Source organism: Dermochelys coriacea, chromosome 1 (assembly GCF_009764565.3).
Source record: "Dermochelys coriacea isolate rDerCor1 chromosome 1, rDerCor1.pri.v4, whole genome shotgun sequence".
Lineage (NCBI taxonomy): Eukaryota > Metazoa > Chordata > Testudines > Dermochelyidae > Dermochelys > Dermochelys coriacea.
Genome location: NC_050068.2, coordinates 14,335,897 through 14,355,738, shown reverse-complemented (window position 1 = coordinate 14,355,738; position 19,842 = coordinate 14,335,897). Strand labels below are relative to the sequence as shown.

The window sequence follows — 19,842 nt, the reverse complement described above, 5'->3', positions numbered from 1 at the left end:
GGCCTTCTTTGTAAAGTGCTTTGAGATCTACTGATGAAAAGCGCTGAGTAAGAGCAACGTATTTATTTAGCAAATTGCAGTCTCCTGCCTGTATTCTGATACTGGGACTAGGATGTGGTGGTGGTTTTATGGATTGTGACTGGGAGCTTTTCGCACTCGTAAGGGAGAGAAAGCAGGAAAGAAAGCGCTTGTCAAAAAAAGGCAGACTCAGGCAATAGAGGCTCGAATCTCTGGGAGTCAAGATAATAGGATGCAGAGGGAAAGTAGGGATAAACTGTAGAGGGTTTTATAAGTGAGGACAAGGTGTGTTTGACAAGGTGAAGGGGCAGGAGGGCAATGGAGGGATTTAAAGATGGAATGACAATCAGAGAGACAGGCCAAGAAGATGATCTTAGCTGCAGCATTGTGAATGGACTGGAGGGATGGCAGGAGCCAGCCAGGCTAAAGAGCAGGAGATGAGGTCAAGCCCTGAGATGATGAAGGCTTGGACAAGAGCTTTGGCAGCATGGGCACAGAGCCACAGTCTGATTGCTGAGTGAAGGAAGAAGTGACAGCTGGAGAGACAGCCTGGATGTGTGGGTGTGTGGGGGAGGGGGGAATGATGGCAGCGTCAAAGACGAAGCCAAGATTATGGGTCTGAGTGACAGGGAAAACTATGATGCTTTCCACCATGGTAAAGAAAGGACCTTCTGAGCAAGGACCAGCTCCCCGTAGTCCTAGATGCTACACAGACAAGCCACTAGAAAGACAGTCCCTTGGACTGGACCCAGAGAACTCACAATCTGCATATCAGCAAGGACATCACAGGTGGATGAAACACACATGGAATGGGAGCCAGCCAGGAGAATAAGGCTACGGACAGAAGCATCTAGCAGAAAAGCGGAAAACGCAACTCGTCATCTGCCTGCCTGGTGCCGGATGATGGCAGTGGAGTTGTGTCTGCTCGGCACGTCAGAAAAAGTAGGTCTCTGGCTTCTTGTTTGACAGCACCAACCTGTGAAGTGGGAATAAAACCTTCTTCTCCCGCCAGGCTGTTGCCAATGAGCTGTATGCGTGGTGCTCAGACAATATAGATCATTTGGCATCTAGCAGATCTATTACTTATTAGCCTATTGTAATCACTAGCCATCCCCTGACTTATGCTTTGCTTTGAATACAGTCCAGTTGTGTTACTTACAAGCTGTTAGAAATGTCCTGCCTGGCTGTGGTGGTTTCCCAGGAACTCCCTGTTAGTACCCATATGAGTTACCCTTGGCAATACCGGGATGTTGTCTTTGTACGTGTGGACTGAATATACACTTGTATTATCTACTGCAAAAGAATCTCCCATTAAAGCTAATGGAAAGAGCCTCATTGTCTACAAAGGGAGCAGGACTGGGCCCCTACAGTAGCAGCAGTCTGGACCAGTAGTTCTCAACCAGAGGTACACATACCCTTGGGAGTACATCAGCAGGCTCCATAATAAGTACTAGCTAAGTCAGCACAAACTAAAATTTCATCCAATGACTTGTTTATACTGCTCTATATACACTATACACTGAAATGTAAGTACAGTATTTATATTGCAATTGATTTATTTTATAATCATATGGTATTTTATAATGATATGGTGAGAACGTCGGCCATTGTTCAGTAATAGTGTGCTGTGACACTTCTGTATGTTTGTGTCTGATTTTGTAAGCAAGCAGGTTTTAAATCAGGTGAAACTTGCGGGTATGCAAGGCAAATCAGCCTCCTGAAAGGGGTACAATAGTCTGGAAAGGTTGAGAGTCACTGGTCTAGACATTTGACATATGCCTCAATTATCTGAACAGTACGAGGGCAAGGGGAATGGTTCAGGTTGGGCAGGAGAGCTTTTAGTGGAAGTAACGGACTTTGTGGACCAGGACTGAGAGGTCTGGGGTTCAGATAACTGAAGTTTCACTGTTCCAGAGAATTCCTAGCCTAGATAAACTATATAGCACATGGCTACGCCCACGCTGCACTTCCAATTACCCTGGTCCCATTATTGTAAGAATCATTTACAAAGCCATAAATATCCATGCTGCTAGCTCAGTGCCAAAGAGATCACAGATCACATATACCACACCACGGCAGTTCCTGATACAAGAAAATTCCAGGCTGTCTGCAGACTCAGGCAGACATCTTTGCCATGGGTCACATCTTGAAGACTTTCCTTGCAACTCCAAAGGCTAGAGAGAGTTTCATTCTCCTTTCAAATGAAAAGGGAGTGAAGAAAGACCAAGCTGTCAGACTCATGGGGATGCACCTGCCCAGCTCAACCTTTAGTAGTGACTCATTGCCCAATGCCAACACAGGCTTGGCATATCTACAATGGGTGCACTCCCCTAATTAAGAGTTGATAGATATCTAAATTGGCTTAGTCGCCACAGTGATACATGCTCTGTCTATCCAGCTCTGCATCCTTGCAGGACTGCCCTCAGCCGTTTTCCTCCCACAGGTGTGGCAGGGCCATGAATTTTTTTCCCATTGGTTAAATTATGCAGCACTATAGACCTAGGGAGGTGTCCTCTGGTTCAGGACGTTCCCAGAGTTCCAGGATCTCTGCATCTAGTGTTTTAGCTCAACCCTTGTAGGCCTGTCACAAAGTCCAGATCCAGGTGAGACCGTCCCTGAGCATTTGGGGACATTCTGGCTCACCCAACAACTCTAGTGTAAAAACTTTCCCAAGCCAGGCCCCAGTGAGAGTCTACTATGTACATAGTACATAGTAGACTCTCACTGAAGGCCTGCAATGTACATTGCCCCAGCCCATGTTACAGCTGTTTCCAGGCTGAAGAGTTCTTCCTGCCCTTTCTGCACTCCACAGCTCATACCATGCTGGACCAGCAGGGCCTGAATTCACACTACGGATCCATGCATTTATCCTTTGGCCACCCCGCCAGGATGGAGGGAGAACGTAGCGGGCTGAGGAGAGTGTCTGAGGATCAGAACCTATCACGTTAAGGCCACATGCACAGTGACATGCCACGGGAGGCGCACCAGGCTCTGTCTATGAGACGCAACGGGGGCATAGCCTTGTTTGTGGCTGGGGGGCATCTATGGCAAAGGGCCGCACCGCACACAGTGACACATTGCTTTGGGAATGGGCCGCCCAGGTCCCTGCCCCCACGTGGCACATTTTACATAGCTCTATAGGAGTCATTCCCCTTACCTACGCACAGCTCATGTGGGCGTGGCCACGTGCCCTCGCCTAGGATTTGTGGGCATGGCAGGACGCCGTACCCCTGCCCAGGCTGCAGTGTGGCAGGGCATTTTCCTGCACGGGTTTGTTGAGGCTTCTCCTTAGCATTTCCCCTCAACGTGGTGGCCCAGAGCAGCACGCCTTGGCTTTTCTAGCTGCTAAGCACACCCACCCCGAGCTGTACATCATGGCAGGGTACTGGCCAGTTCTTCCCTTTCACCGTCCCTTCCGATGACGGACGTTCACTTTACAGCAACTCTGGGGCAACTTTAGTGGAGCAAAAGTCACCTACCTGTTCTGGTGTCACTGCCCCTTTATAAACCCTCCTCTGTTCACTCAGGTAACTCCATGTACAGAGACTTTAACCACATAGCAGCAACCCCCTGCAGGCCTTGTGCACTAGCCACCTCCCTGACAGCCACACGGCACCTTGCTCCCATGTGTAACTAGAGAGGGAATCAGGCCTCAAACAGTTACTCAGGCGACAGGCTGCTTCTCACAGACTTTAAGGCCAGAACTGACCATTATGATAATCTAGTGAGTCTGACCTCCTGCACATTGCAGGCCCCAGAACCTCACCCACCCATTCCTGTGATAGACCCCTAATCTCTGGCTGAGTTACTGAAATCCTCAGATCATGATTTTAAAACATCGAGTTAGAGAGAATCCACCATTTGCGCTAGTTTAAACCTGCAAGTGACCCATGCCCCATGTTGCAGAGGAAGATGAAAACCCCCCAGGGTCTCTGCCAATCTGCCTGGGGGAAAATTCCTTTTGGACCTCAAATATGGAGACCAGTTAGACCCTGAGCATGTGAGCAAGACCCAGCAACCAGACACCTGGGAAAGAATTCTCTGTAGTAACTCAGAGCCCTCCCCCTCCCACCATCTAGTGTCCCATCTCCTGCCATTGTGAATAAACTTTATAGGCGGTGTTAAAAAGATTTCTCAGGACTCCACAGAAGTCTTATCCCTGTGTGGATAAGAAGCAGCTGTCTGCATGGGCCAGGGTGAAGAGGGCTTAACTCATCATATTTCAAAGACTTCTGCTAACCTACAGCAATTCAACACAGCCAGCACCTCTTCCCACTCCTAGTGGAGTCAGCAGGACATTTTACAGAATCCATAAAGACCCACAGCAACCTACAAATAACAAAAGCAGAGACAGATCTGAGCTACAAACTTGGGATCTACCTGTCATAAAGCTTGGGAGTTCGTTTGGATCAAGGGTTTTGGGTCAGGCTAACATCTGAGCAATAGTTCCTAGGGGTCAGGAGTAAGAGAGACAGAGAAGAAGGGGGTCTTGTAGTGCAGGCACTGGACCAGGTCCAGGAGACCTGGGTTAAATTCCTGGCTCTGCCACAGATTCCCTGTGTGACCTTGGGCAAGTCACTTAGGTAATGTCCACACTAAGCCCAGGCTCTAACTCAGGTTTGAGCCCAAGCCCCCTTTCCATCCACACATGAATGAGCCTAACGTGGGCCAGCGAGCATTCAGGTCCTGTGTCCGCTCTGCTAGGGGCGTGGATCAGTGCTCAAGTCCCACTGTGATTCGGGTCCAAACCCGGTCATTTTGCAGCGTGGACACAGCTCAAGCCACAAAGCTGAGTCAGAAGATCTGCATAGTCAACTATGGACGTATTCGTACAGCTGGGAGACCCTGGTCCAGAAATTGTAAACCCTGATTTACAGGGCAGTGTGGACACTCAAGCTTGGATTTGGGAACTCAAAGTATACAAGTACAAGTCCACAGACCTGGGTGTACAATGCAGTAGACGTACCCACAGTCTTGGGGCTTGTCTGTACAATCTCTTAGCTCGCAGCAAGCTGAGGTGTAACTGCATTGCCCTGGGTGTCTGTGTAGACCCTTCTGCTGCAAACTACAAGTTCCCTAGTGCAGTTTGGTCCACTCCTGTTTCCAAGCAGAGTAGATCAAAGTGCGCGAGGGAGCTTTTAGTGCACGGCAGCAGGACCCACATGGACACGTAGTGTATGGCACATTAGTGCGTGGTAGACTGACACCCCAGCTTGCCACAAACAAAAGTTCGTATAGACAAGCCCTCAGACCCTCAGGGCATGACGGCACTGTAATAGAAGACCTGTAGCTGGCCCTGGCCATCTGACTCAGGCTGGCGGGCGGGTGGGGGCTCCAGGGCTATAAAATTGCAGTGTAGACATTCAGGCTCCCCCTTTGCAGGGTCCCAAAGCCCAAACGTCTACATTGAAATTTTACAGCCTCCCAACCCAAGCCCCACGAGCCCAAATCAGCTGATTTGGGCCAACCAGGGGCCATACCGGGGCTCCTTTATCACAGTGTAGACAGTACCCTCTGTTCCCCACCTGTAGAAAGGAGATAATACTTCCTGTGTCTGTTTGCACTGTGACCTCCCCAGGGTCTGTCTCTTACTAAGTGCACTTATGCACCTAGCACAATGGGGCCCTGATCTCTGAGGGCCCCCCCTGCTGCTACCGTGACACAAATAAACACAAGAAGCCCTGCTGACAGTCCTAACCGGCTGTGTGAGGCTATGTTACCTTCCCCTTGTCCGGGGCGTGGAGAACCCCAGCTACGGCTCTTTTAAACAAAGGAACCAAGGTACCCTCAGTGGATGCTGACAGGAATTTACCTTCTCTCAGTGGGGGTCCCACCTGGGCCTAGAAAGGACAGAGAGTGTCTCTAAGCACCCCACATGCCTGCAGCATCCCTACAGAAGACAAGCATGTCACAAGGATCCCCTGAGACTTACCCATGACAAGTTGGAGAATTTCACTTCCCCAGGCCCTGGAGAAGTTTGCTTTTGATTACATCAGCCTCTCTCATGATCACTAATTCTGTTGGCTCCCCTGCCTCGCCTCACCCCACCCCACCCCAATATAAATGTCACAGCACCCTGCTGTGAGACATCGCCAAGAAGAGCCTAGGACAGGGGTGGGCAAACTTTTTGGCTTAAGGACCACATCGGGGTGCAAAACTCTATGGAGGGCCAGGTAGGGCAGGCTGTGCCTCCCCAAACAGCCTGGCCCCCACCCCCTATCCAACCCCTCCCACTTCTTGCCCCGACTGCCCCCCTCAGAACTCCCCCCCCATCCAACCCCCCCTGCTCCTTGTCCCCTGACCGTCCTCTCCCAGGACCCCCCCGGGACCCCATCCACTATCCAACCCCCCCGTTCCCCATCCCCTGCCCCTCCAAACCTCTGCCCCATCCAACCACCCCCTGCTCCCTGTCCCCTGATTGTCCCCCGGGACCTCCTGCCCCATATCCAACTCCCTGGCCCCGGCCCCCTTACCATGCCACTCAGAACAGCATGTCTGGAGCCACGCCACCCAGCCGGAGCCGGACGCATTGTCCTGCATGGGCACACAGCCCAGAGCCCTGCCCACGTGGTGGTGTGGCTGCAGGGAAGGGGGAACAGTAGGGGAGGGGCCAGGGACTAGCCTCCCCGGCCAGGAGCTCAGGGGCCGGGCAGGACGGTCCCACGGGCCAGATGTGGCCCACGGGCCATAGTTTGCCCACCTCTGGCCTAGGAAATGATCAGCTGGGTGACTTCATAGCTGCATGGGCTGATGCTAGACCCCAGCAACAGGTGCATGGCACCTCAGCACCTTGCATAAGGCCTTGATCTTGCAGCCTTCACCTGAGCAAGCCTCCCACTCACTTTGATGAGAGTTATACTTGTGTAAGAACTGCAGGATAAAGCCCTTAATTGCTTACTGGCTGCTTTGTAAGCCAGCCGGTACCCCCTGGAGCACTGTTCACACGGCCATAGGAAACTGGTAAAACCAGCTCTGCACAGTCTGACTGTGCTGGGCTTTCCGGAACATGCCTTCCTTAGCAAGGCCTTAGCTGCCAGAGGGTTTTTCTTGGGGCAAGAAGCTGCTGTTGAAGGCCTGGAGGGGCTGAATATATAATTTTAAGGGATTCTCTCTGCCCTACAGTGAGAATGAGGGAGGGGATAGAACAGATCAGAAACTTTCAAGCAGCTGTGGAAAGGAAGGCCAAATAATATGGGTAAAACAGAGCCAGTTGTGTCCTGTATCCAGCCCTCAGACCAGACCCTTAGAAACAGTTGAATCTGGCACCACACAGGCCTTGTCTTCACTGCTCAGAAAGGTGTGTGCTTTACCTGGGGGTAGCTAACACATGTGAGCCATCTCCAGGTGAAAACACATGAAGACAAGGTGTTTTAGCTTAATGCAGGGTAACGAGGCAGGGTCAGCCCTATACCTCTGTCAGAGGCTGACCTTGCCTAGTTACCCCACAGGAGAACTAAGATGCCTTGTCTCCATCGTGTTTTCACTTCAGGCTCACTCAGGGGCGTTCATCACCCCCACATGGAGCACACACCTGCCTCAGCAGCTCACACAAAGCCACACACTAAGGTGCCTTAATCACAATTGGATAGTCATTGCATTACATCATTATTATACTACTTAGTTCTTATGTAGCACTTTCCATCCAGTGATCTCCCAGAGCAACAAAGGTAGTCAGCATCATTATCCCTTTTGTACAGATGGGAAAACTGAGGCACCAGGCAGTGAAGTGACTCACCTAATATGACCCTGCAAGTCATTTACAGAGCTGGGAATCAGATTTCAGAGTAGCAGCCGTGTTAGTCTGTATTCGCAAAAAGAAAAGGAGTACTTGTGGCACCTTAGAGACTAAAATTTATTTGAGCACCCAGCTCTCTCCTGAGTCCCAGTCCGGTGCTCCATCCACTATGCCACACTGCCTCCAACAGGGAAGAGTTAAGGTTTTTTGGGTCCTTACTATGAATTCTTTTTTTGAGGATTGTTGGATTGCTTTTAAGTGCAACTTTAACTCTATATTTCCTGCGTTTATAATGCTTAGTTTGGGGATAATATCCTTGTAATGTTTGTTCCCCTTAAGTTATTGATACACACACTCAACCTAACTCCATTTGAAGATAATCTTTCTTCTGGGAATCTAGAATTACAATTGATATGGTCCTCCCAACTAACAACAGGAAAAACCCCTCTCTGTTCCTCAGCAGGAGGTCACAAATGCATGGATCTCCTCCCTTGACACTACTAAGGAGAGGGAAGGACTTTCCCAAATTACCTGAATGCCCCCTCCTGGCCTGGGTACTCAAGACACAGTACCAGAGCATGAGGACACTTGGTGAAGAAATAGGTTTAGAGTTACACTGCCTGGAATGATTAAAAGGAGCAGGCTAAAATTATATGGTGGGATAATAAATGGCACAAGTAATAAAAATTCACCACCTCTGGGCGTGTCAGGGGATAGAAAAAGACATTACATTGCATGATGCTTTCTAGGGGGAAAAAGTCAGAGTATTATTATCATAAACCACCTATAATGCACCATAAATATACATAGCACATTTGCTGCAGAGTAGACCAAGGGCCCAGCCCAACTTCCACTAAAGATAACTGGAGTTGGATCAGGTCCAACAAACAGGTCCCATTCCCAGATCATCATCCAGCTAGACCCCTGGGTCAAGGCCTTGCAAAGGTATCTACTCTAGCACTAAGGATGCAGGCTCCCCACCCCACAGTAATTCCAAGACAGGTACAGTGATTTGTAGCAGCAGTTCAATAAAAATTAGAAGTCAAGTGTCAATCCACATCGCGAGGGGGAAGCCTGGGAGATTAACAGGCTACATCTAAAGGGAAAGAATCAGAAAAAAGGATCTCTTAGGGCTTGTCTACACCACGCAGCTTTTAGCAACAAGGCTGTGTTGACACAGCCTTGTTGCTAAAAGTCAGCATGTAAACGCTCTTTGTCGGTACTCTATCGTTGTGCCGACCAAATACTTCCAGCCCCACAAGAGCACTCATGCCAACAAAGCCGCATTCACACTGCCACTTGTGTTGGCAAAACTTTTTTCTTTCGCGGGGGGTGGGGGGTAGGGGGGTTTAAGTACTCATGAAAGACAAAAGTTTTGTCGACAACTTCGCAGTGTAGCCAAAACCCCTACTCTCTTCCCAATAAAGAAAATCTTGCTTTTTGGGGCAGGTGGAGAAAAACCCCTGCTGAAAGAAAAGGAGTGGAGAAGAGTTAGGTCAGAAGCATGAAGGTAGTAATTCCTGTTTCCATTGTAATCAAGGGGAGCTACCCATATCCCAAGGCTGGAGAATCAGCCCTATTGTTTAAACACAATGACTCTACTCCAACAGAGGTTTGCTTTAGATTTCGCACAAGGTCAGTATTAAAGTGGCCCCAGCTACATACATAGCAATGAGGTGAATCAGAAAACTAAGGGCAGGAAAGGGCTAACTTTGCTGAAGTGGGGAATGGGAGGGATGGGACACACACACAGAATCTCAGCTGGTGCAAATCAAGGGAGCTCCAAAGACCTCAATAGAGCTGCCCCCATTCTCCCGGTGCAAGCTTGGCCCATTCTCTCTAATCAACTGGAAGTGCTTGAGTCAGGGTAGTGGGAGCAGCTCTCACTGCTGCATCCAAGCACTGTCCAGGCCCCTAAAGCGAGGTCTACATAGGGATAAAACCTGCGGCTGGCCTGGGTCAACTAGGGCTGAAAAAAATCACCGTGTAGATGCTTGGGCTGCAGCCTGAGCTCTGGGACCCGGCGAGGGTGGAGGACTTTTATCCCTGTGTTGTAGAGCAGGCCTGCGGTCTCCCATGTTCCTAGATCTTCTCACAAGGCTTTGGGGTGCTGGGGAGAGAGCCTGCCAAACTAGCTTTGTGACCCCAGAGCACAAGATAAGAATGCTCAGGACCTCACCCCCAGGGTCATATCCTATAGGATGCAGTTAGAGGAGACTTCTGCTTGAGATAGTCCTAAGATGTGAGGAGGGGCTGACAGCACCAAAGAGTTGAGGGGGGAAGGGAAGAGGCTGCCGGCTATCCCCCTGCTAGAGTTAGGGGAGCTGACCCTGGGGATTGCACCCTCAGAAAGTTTGTGGATGACACTAAGCTGGGGGCGGGGAGGTAAATATGCTGGAGGGTAGGGATAGGGTCCAGAGTGACCCAGACAAATTAGAGGATTGGGCTAAAAGAAATCTGATGGGGTTCAACAAGGACAAGTGCAGAGTCCTGCACTTAGGATGGAAGAATCCCATTCACTGCTATAGGCTGGGGACCGACTGGCTAAGCGGCAGTTCTGCAGAAAAGAACCTGGGGTAGACAGTGCTCAGGGAAGGAGTTGGGGACTCCTGGAAATAACCAGCTGTGAGCATGTAACTAGAGACAGGTTTCAGAGTAGCAGCTGTGTTAGTCTGTATCCGCAAAAAGAAAAAGGGAGTACTTGTGGCACCTTAGGAGACTTAACAAATTTATTTGAGCATAAGCTTTCATGAGCTACAGGTTACTTCACTGAATGTATCCAATGAAGTGAGCTGTGGCTCACGAAAGCTTATGCTCAAATAAATTTTTAGTCTCTAAGGTGCCACAAGTCCTCCTTTTCTTTTTGTAACTAGAGATTGTATGGTAACTAACATGCACCAGTGGCCAGAGCTATGGTTGCACTCAAAAGTCAGGGAAAGACAATCTGAACATTCTCATAGGGCCTGACCTAAAGCCTAGGAATCTATCAGGCTCTTAACGTAAGGAGGTTTTGATTTCCTAGATGTTTCTATTGTTTTACAAAGAGGTAAATTCAAAGCCATCCCCTTAGGTAGGTGAGGTGGCTGGACATCACCAGGGTGCCAGAAGTGAAATAACATTTGTACAATGCAAAATCAGAAATGTAATATGCCTTGAGCAGAAAGCTTTCCACGGTGCCCTTCCCTTCATAGGCCAAGCCGACCTTTATGCTCCGAAAGTGTGAATTTTGCTGCCTTCACAGATGTAAAGGGTCTCCCTCCTAAATCGTTTCATGCATGCACAGGCAGGCCCACAGGACCAGCAGTGGAAACATGGGAGATCAGGGTTGATTGCCTGCTCTGCTACAAACTTCCTGTGTGAGCTTGGGCATGTCACCGAGCCTACCTTTGCCGCAGTTCCCACTCTGTAAAATGGGGATAACAGCACTTCCATAACCTCACAGGGGTGTTGGGAGGATGAATGCATTAAAAGATTGTGAGGCACTCAGATACTGCAGTAATGGGAGCCATAGAAGAACCTGAGATGGATGGGCAGTTCAGGGACTCCATATTCAATTCTGGTATAATAGCGCCTCTGACTGAGCTTGCTACTGTAAAAGCCAGGCACAGACTAAATAATTTGGGGGAAAAGGACAGCAGCAGGGTAGTGGTTTATCTAGCAAAGGGACCTCAGAAGAAATGCAAGGGAAAGTCAATGGGGTGGGGAGGCCATTATTAGCACAATGCAGTCCTGGCCCAGGACTAGGGCTCCTAAGTGATACTGCAATACAAATGTAAACAATAACAGCAGCAGCCTAACAGCCCGCTGATCCGTCTGTGGGAAGTTTCACTTCCTCACACAAGTTTCAGAGTAGCAGCCGTGTGAGTCTGTATTCGCAAAAAGAAAAGGAGGACTTGTGGCACCTTAGAGACTAACAAATTTATTTGAGCATAAGCTTTCGTGAGCTACAGCTCACTTCATCAGATGCATTCAGTGGAAAATACAGTGGGGAGATTTATATACATAGAGAACGTGAAACAGTGGGTGTTACCATACACACTGTAACCAGAGTGATCACTTAAGGTGAGCTATTACCAGCAGGAGAGCAGTGGGGGGGGGGGGTCCTTTCGTAGTGATAATCAAGGTAGGCCATTTCCAGCAGTTGACAAGAATGTCTGAGGAACAGTAGCGAGGGCATGGCAGAAATAAACATGGGGAAATAATTTTACTTTGTGTAACGACCCATCCACTCCCTGTCTCTATTCAAGCCTAAGTTAATTGTATCCAGTTTGCAAATTAATTCCAATTCAGCAGTCTCTCATTGGAGTCTGTTTTTGAAGCTTTTTTGTTGAAGAATTGCAACTTTTAGGTCTGTAATTGAGTGACCAGAGAGATTGAAGTGTTCTCCAACTGGTTTTGGAATGTTATAATTCTTGACGTCTGATTTGTGTCCATTTATTCTTTTACGTAGACACTGTTCAGTTTGACCAATGTACATGGCAGAGGGGCATTGCTGGCACATGATGGCATATATCACATTGGTAGATGTGCAGGTGAACGAGCCTCTGATAGTGTGGCTGATTAGGCCCTATGATGGTGTCCCCTGAATAGATATGTGGACACAGTTGGCAACGGGCTTTGTTGGAAGGAGAGGTTCCTGGGTTAGTGGTTCTGTTGTGTGGTTGCTGGTGAGTATTTGCTTCAGATTGGGGGGCTGTCTGTAAGCAAGGACTGGCCTGTCTCCCAAGATCTGTGAGAGTGATGGGTCGTCCTTCAAGATAGGTTGTAGATCCTTGATGATGTGTTGGAGAGGTTTTAGCTGGGGGCTGAAGGTGATGGCTAGTGGTGTTCTGTTATTTTCTTTGTTGGGCCTGTCCTTTAGTAGGCGACTTCTGGGTACTCTTCTGGCTCGCTCTGTTACGTTCACCTGCACATCTACCAATGTGATATATGCCATCATATGCCAGCAATGCCCCTCTGCCATGTACATTGGTCAAACAGTCTCTACGTAAAAGAATAAATGGACACAAATCAGACGTCAAGAATTATAACATTCAAAAACCAGTTGGAGAACACTTCAATCTCTCTGGTCACTCAATTACAGACCTAAAAGTTGCAATTCTTCAACAAAAAAACTTCAGAAACAGACTCTAATGAGAGACTGCTGAATTGGAATTAATTTGCAAACTGGATACAATTAACTTAGGCTTGAATAGAGACTGGGAGTGGATGGGTCATTACACAAAGTAAAACTATTTCCCCATGTTATTCCCCCCCCACACACACACACACTGTTCCTCAGACGTTCTTGTCAACTGCTGGAAATGGCCCACCTTGATTATCACTACAAAAGGTCCCCCCCACCTCCCACTGCTCTTCTGCTGGTAATAGCTCACCTTAAGTGATCACTCTGGTTACAGTGTGTATGGTAACACCCATTGTTTCATGTTCTCTATGTATATATATCTCCCCACTGTATTTTCTACTGAATGCATCCGATGAAGTGAGCTGTAGCTCACGAAAGCTTATGCTCAAATAAATTTGTTAGTCTCTAAGGTGCCATGAGTACTCCTTTTCTTTTTCCTCACACAAGTCACCATAATGGCCTGTTACATCACCATCCAGAGAAACGAGAGCTACCTCAAGAATAACCCAGCCCTGTGCTTTCAGTTTCACCTCTGCTGTGCTCTTCAGCTAGGAAGTTCTCTACTCCTCCACTCTCTCCTGCCAGAGATAAGGAGTCTGGACAAACAGCGCATGTTTCAAAAAACATCCATTGCATGTAGAAATAACTATTACCCTACGAGTCAAGCAAATAAGAAGCATGCATGTAATATGTGCATAGCTAAAGAGAAAACATGTAATACACTGTTGTGTGTGTGCATGCAACCAGGCACATGTGCGCACACTGCTGCCCTCTACAGCATATATTTATAACTATTCAATGTTGGGTCATAGACCCTGTATTGCTAACAGCTAATGGAGATTCTCCTGCAGCTCAGCTGAGTGCTACAAAGTACACCCACTGCTCCTCTTCCAAGGAACAGTCCTGTAAGGTGCAGAGTGTAATCACCTCCCTGGAGGGACCGTCAACAGGGATCAAACCCTCGATCTTTAGCTTCAAAGCACAGATTCTACAACTTACGCAAAAAGACTAACTTCATTAGCCGTGAACAGCAGCCAGTGGCCTTTCTCTGTGGATCTGCCACACAGCTGGACAGACACACATCTGGCCAGGGTCCCTGGTTCTTAGCTCTGTGCCAGCTCTTTTGTCTTTGACCTTCCATCATGACTACCACCAAGGGTCCAATCCTGGGATGATCTGGCTGTAGACACTCGCAGCAGGTGATGTTACTTGTGCACGTGATTTCAGCCAGAGTAATCTGTTACCTAGAGAGAGGATTGCCTTGTGCTGACTCAAGCATAAAGTCAGCCACATGGAAGATTGCTATGCTAACAAGCACCAGCACATACAGCATGGCTCTCTGAAATCTCTATTGGTTACACAACTGTGTAGCAATAAAATCGGGCAGCTGGAACACTCCACCTGCCTGATAAAACACCAGCTCAGACGCGTGGCGACACACAAACACGCCTCTGCCCCTTTCTGGACACATATCTCTTTTCAGAGTGGTCCACGAGCACTTTCCCTGTCCTCCTCCCTACTCCAGCCAGACAGATGCAGCAAGAAAAAGCAGCCAGAGAATTTAACAGGAAGTTTCCTGTTCACTGCCCTGCTTTTACCTCTGTTTCATGTCTGATTATTCACCCCCACCCCATCCCCAAACAAACCGCTTACTTTCCTTCACCACAAAGCTCAGAACACTGAGGAGCGAATAGGCAGTTCTGTTCTTGGTGATAAATCCAAGTGCCAAGCATGTAAGCCACACCCTCCAGGACGTAAATTAGCTGTGTGCATTTGCGCTTGTGATCCCTACAGAGCGAGCAGTGTACTTGGCTCCTAGATGTCTAAGGGGAAATCTATCGGAGGCTTCTTTACCAAAAGTTTCCCTCTGGCTCAGCTCACCAGCAGTAGCAGGGTTGGTGCAGGCTCCAGGCAGTTGCAGGCATTTTAACTACCAGGGGCCCGACTTTCAGAGGTGTCCGCACTGCAGGCTGCAGCTCCCACTGACTTCAGCTGGAGGTGGGGGTGCTCAGCACCTCCGTGAATCAGACCCCTGGTCAGAGCAGGCAGCAGCAGTGGGACCCATTGTTGCCCTAACACAGGACAGTGCATGGGGGTCTCTGGATGGGTATCTACATTAGGCTTTTTTTGCCAAAAATGTTCCCCTGTTGCTAGCTGCTGCTGTCCATATCAGAGCCCAGGCTCGGGCTTCAGCCCCAGCCTGGAAACCCAACGATTGGGAGGGTCTCGGAGCCTTGGCTCCAGCCCGAGTCCAGATGTCTGCACTGCTATTTGTAGCCCCCTGGCGGACTCTCAGACTCCCTGCCTTTAGGGATGTTTCTGCTGTGTAGACGGTCCCAGGAGGCAAAGGCTCCGAGTCAGCAATGTCCTTAAGCAGATGCTTAACTGGAAGCACATGAGCACTGTTGACTTGAGTGGGCATACTCATGTTTAAAGTTAGGCGCTTAATTAGCTACGCAGTGTTCCTGAATTGGGGACCTCGGGCGGCAGGGGATTCTCATCAGCCGAGGGCCCTCAGCTCTGGGACCGCTCGCCCTGTCACCCAGAACAGCTCCCCCTCACCATTTTACCCCGAGCATCATCTCCTTACGCTCTGCACTCAAGCGAGGCGTGGCTGGCACGGCGACGGCGGTGGCCTCCTGTAGGTAGCGGATACAGCGTTTCAATCCGGGAAAGGCTCCCGCAGGCTGCAGCGAGGCGTGCCCGTGCCATCCCCCGGGGCAAGCACCAGCAAGGCCACTTCCTCCACGATCTCTTGCTCTGCGTGTGCCCAGGGTCTCGTGGCCCGAGGCGAAGGTGAAACGCCCTGCACTTGGACAGGGGACTCCAAGTGAAGATCCGAACCCAGCACCCGGAGCCCAGAGAGGAGGCAAAACGCTTCAGCGGCTCCTGCGGGGTGACAGGCGGGCACCAAGCTTGGGGCCACAGGGACACCCAGCCGCCGAAGAACCGACACGGGGCGGGGGGGCGGGTTGCTCCCCTCCCCACTTGGAGCCAGGCAGGCACCAGACTCCGCATTTCTCTCGTCGTTGCCCTTGAACGCGGGCTCTTTGGTGGGAAAACATCCCCCCCCCCCACCACTTCCAGCCAACCCCCCCCCCCGCCCGCGGCGACCAGGCACCCCCGCCCCCTGGAGGAGGCTGTTGAGGCTGCAAGGGGGGGGGGGACACTCCATGCAAATGGCAAACGGCCCCTTCAACCTCCTCGCCGCCTCCCCGCTGCGGCGCCTTTTGCGAGCCGGGCGCCCGGGGCCGGGGCCCAGAGCGGGCGGCCCCTGCAGCCTGCGAGAGCAGAGCTCGGCCCGCCCCCCCGCCGCGCCCCTCACCCGCCGGCTGGTCCCGTCCCGAGAGCGGCTCGTTCAGCGGCGGCCAGATGTTGCGCCCGCTCCAGGCAGCGGCAGCGCCCGGCCTCCACGGGGAGGGGCTGCCGGGGGGGGGGGGGGGGCGAGCAGCTTGCGCCTGCGCTGGCTGCGGCTCATGCCCCGGGAGCCTGGGTGTGTGTGTGTCTCTCTCCAGGGAGAAAAGCAGGACTTGTGGCACCTTAGAGACTAACACATTTATTAGAGCACAAGCTTTCGTGATGCATCCGGTGCAGTGAGCTGTAGCTCCCGAAAGCTTATGCTCTAATAAATGTGTTAGTCTCTAAGGTGCCACAAGTCCTGCTTTTCTTTTTGCGAATACAGACTCACACGGCTGCTACTCTGCAATCTCTCCAGGGAGGATCGGGGGCAAGGGGAGGGGCGCTGGGACTGGGACCCCCCCCCGCCCCTTTACAGCTGTTCCGAGCTGGGATTTAAGGTCCCCCGTCTGGGGCTTTGAAGCGGGGGAGCAGAGCTGGCTCTTGATTTCAGCCAGGCTGCGGGCACCGTCCCCCGTGCGATGCTCGCAGGCACCCTAGGGAAATGTTTCAGGGTAGCAGCCGTGTGAGTCTGTATTCGCACAAAGAAAAGGAGGACTTGTGGCACCTTAGACACTAACACATTTATTAGCGCATAAGCTAGGGAAATGAGATCCAGGGGCAGGCTCCACAGCAGGCTGCGGGACCGGACTCAAGGAGCAGCGATCAGTGGGTTTTGCTGCCAAACTGGGAGGATGTGGCGGGCTCCCACGTGTGTGGGGGGGTCTGTCCTGGGGCGGGACTGTTCACTGTGTTCCTTAGCGACTTGGACACTTCTAAAGTAGGCACGGGACGGAGCTGCGGGCCTGTCGGCGGAGAGGGCTGCAAATCAAAAAGGAAAAGGAGGACTTGTGGCACCTTAGAGACTAACAAATTTATTAGAGCATAAGCTTTCGTGAGCTCAAATGCATCCGATGAAGTGAGCTGTAGCTCACGAAAGCTTATGCTCTAATAACTTTGTTAGTCTCTAAGGTGCCACAAGTCCTCCTTTTCTTTTTGCGAATACAGACTAACACGGCTGCTACTCTGAAACCTGCAAATCAAAGTGTCCTTGAGCAGCTGAAAGACAAGGAGTACTTGTGGCACCTTAGAGACTTAGGACAATGGGTCTGAACGGTGAAATTCAGTAAAGGCAAGTGAAAAGTGCTGCACTTAGAAGGAGTAAAATGAGAAGCACAATCACAAAATGGCAGCGTGGATTTAATTTAAATCACTGGTCCGGAAGACCCGATCTAATCGTCGATTTCTACAGGAAAGTGCCTTCCGGAATACGCTGCTCCAACCGTTTCACTTTTGTTTCCACTGCCTGTCCCTCTCGTCTCACATGTATCTCCAGACTTCTCCTCCTGGTCCAGATCGATGCCGCCCCCACCCCTCTTCTATTCATTGGACTTTTTGAAACTTGGCACTTTTAGAGAGAGGCAGGGGCTTGACTCTGTGTACACAAATTTGCAGAGCGACAACAGGGGTGAGGGCTGTTATTTCTCATCTCGCTCTATTATTTAAAAACATTTTTGCCATTAACAAGCATGTTATCTCTGGAGCCACAAGTCCACAGTTTGAGAACTGCAAAACGAAGCATCTCTGATGGTATCATCTAGACTGATCACTGAGTCCCATTGGGAAGATAGAAAGATTAATTTAAATAATCTATACAGAAGCCTCTGGAACCCCATCAAATTGGGTCCCTAATCCATTAACTGTTGGAACTCATGTACAAAACTCTTCTTAAACATTCCAGGACTATATTGTCTCATACTATAGAATTAGAATTTATAATCTCTATTCCATGATGAGATATCTTTGAGCTATAAAGTATCTATCTTAAGATATGCTTTTTGAGGAAAAAACTTTTATAAAAAAAAATCTAATTTAAAAAAATCTGATTTTTTTTAAAAAAATCATTGATTTTTAACCACCCTGCAAAATGGGAAATACCTGACGAGGTGGAAGCACGGCTGAGAAGGATTGGGGGCGGGGGCTACAGTGGATCACAAATTGAACTGAGTTGCAAAAAAAGCTAATATACTGGGGTGTATTAACAGGAGTGGGGTGCATGTAAGATACAGGAGTTAATTGTGTTGCTCTTATTGAGGGTGCAGGAACAAACCATCCCAATGTGCAGAAAGAAGAGCAAATATGGCAGGCGACCAGCGTGGCTTAACAGAAAAATCTTCAGTGATCTTAAACATAAAAAGGAAACTTACAAGAAGTGGAAACTTGGAAATATGACTAGGGAGGAGTATAAAAATATTGCTCGAGCATGCAGGGGTGTAATCAGGAAAGCCAAAGCACAACTGGAGTTACAGCTAGCAAGGGATGTGAAGGGTAACAACAAGGGTTTCTACAGGTATGTTAGCAACAAGAAGAAGGTCAGGGAAAGCGTGGGACCCTTACTGAATGGGGGAGGCAACATAGTGACAGATGATGTGGAAAAAGCTCAAGTACTCAATGATTTTTTTTGCCTGGGTCTTCACAGACAAAGTCAGTTCCCAGACTGCTGCACTAGGCAACACAGCATGGGGAATAGAGCAGCAGCCCTTAGTGGTGAAAGACCAGATTAAGGACTATTTAGAAAAACTGGACATGCACCAGTCCATGGGACCAGATCTAATGCATCTGAGAGTACAGATGGAGTTGGCTGATGTGATTGTAGATCCATTGGCCTTTATCTTTGAAAACTCATGGCAATCGGGGGAGGTCCCGGACAATTGGAAAAAGGCAAATATAGTGCCCATCTACCAAAAAAGGGAAGAAGGAGAGTCCAGGGAGCTACAGCTCTATTGAGCTTTTTGCCTCAATAGAACCCCATAGAACATCAATAAGAGGTGGGATGGTCCAGTGGTTAGGGCACTAGGCTGGGACCTGGGAAATCTGGGTTCAGTTCCCTGCTCTGTTGTAAACTTCCTGTGTGACCTTGGGCAAGTCACTTAGCCTTTGTGCCTTAGTTCCCCATACAATGGGGATAATAGCACTGCCCTACCTTCCCAAGGTGTTGTGAGGATAAATCCATTGAAGATGGTGAGGTGCTCCAAAATTATGGTGATGGAGGCTATAAAACAGGGGAAGTACTGAATTTATTTTATTCTGTCTATAAAGGTAGAAGCCCAGTTCCCTAGTCACTTGATTTATTTAAGCAGGCACTCAGATGCTCTGGTGATGGGAATGATAGATATACTGAGGCAGAGGGATTTATGTTTTTATTGCTGATAATTTAATCGACTCCCCCTCTAGAGCTTATCACATGCCTGATTCTGAATTTTTTGCTGTCAAGAATAGGTGTTTAAGAAAACTAAGTGCTAGGCAAGGTCATTCCAGGTGATGTTGCATCACTCATGGCAAAGATAATGGATTAATTGTTTTCTCCACCGAAGCCACCAGACCAAAAGAGCAAAAGCATTACATGCAAAGGCCGGAAAACTGCAGCAAGGAAAGCATCTTGTTAGACGCACCTCTTGGATGAGCAATGAAATTTCTGTCCCCCAACCAGCGCAGACAAAGATTCATAGATGAGACCGTTATGATCATCAGTCTGACCTCCTGCGTAATGCAAGTAATGGATCTCCGC

The 19,842-nt window shown here is 49.4% G+C and overlaps 1 protein-coding gene across 3 annotated transcripts in view; it reads right to left on the bottom strand.

The window, feature by feature from the left end:
- CAPN5 (calpain 5) overlaps positions 1-16,308 on the bottom strand; it is a 132,225-nt gene extending 115,917 nt beyond the window's left edge. The window contains exons 1-2 of one of the 3 annotated variants that reach the window (XM_043504065.1): positions 4,399-4,467; positions 3,498-3,512 (exon numbers count right to left, since the gene is read on the bottom strand). The gene's annotated coding sequence lies outside the window, so the exon portion shown is untranslated. Of the gene's footprint in view, positions 1-3,497; positions 3,513-4,398; positions 4,483-16,203 lie in introns of those variants that run through there. The other 2 variants (XM_038387472.2, XM_043504064.1) reach the window with 2 other exon arrangements.
- Between the last annotated feature and the right edge of the window lie 3,534 nt (positions 16,309-19,842).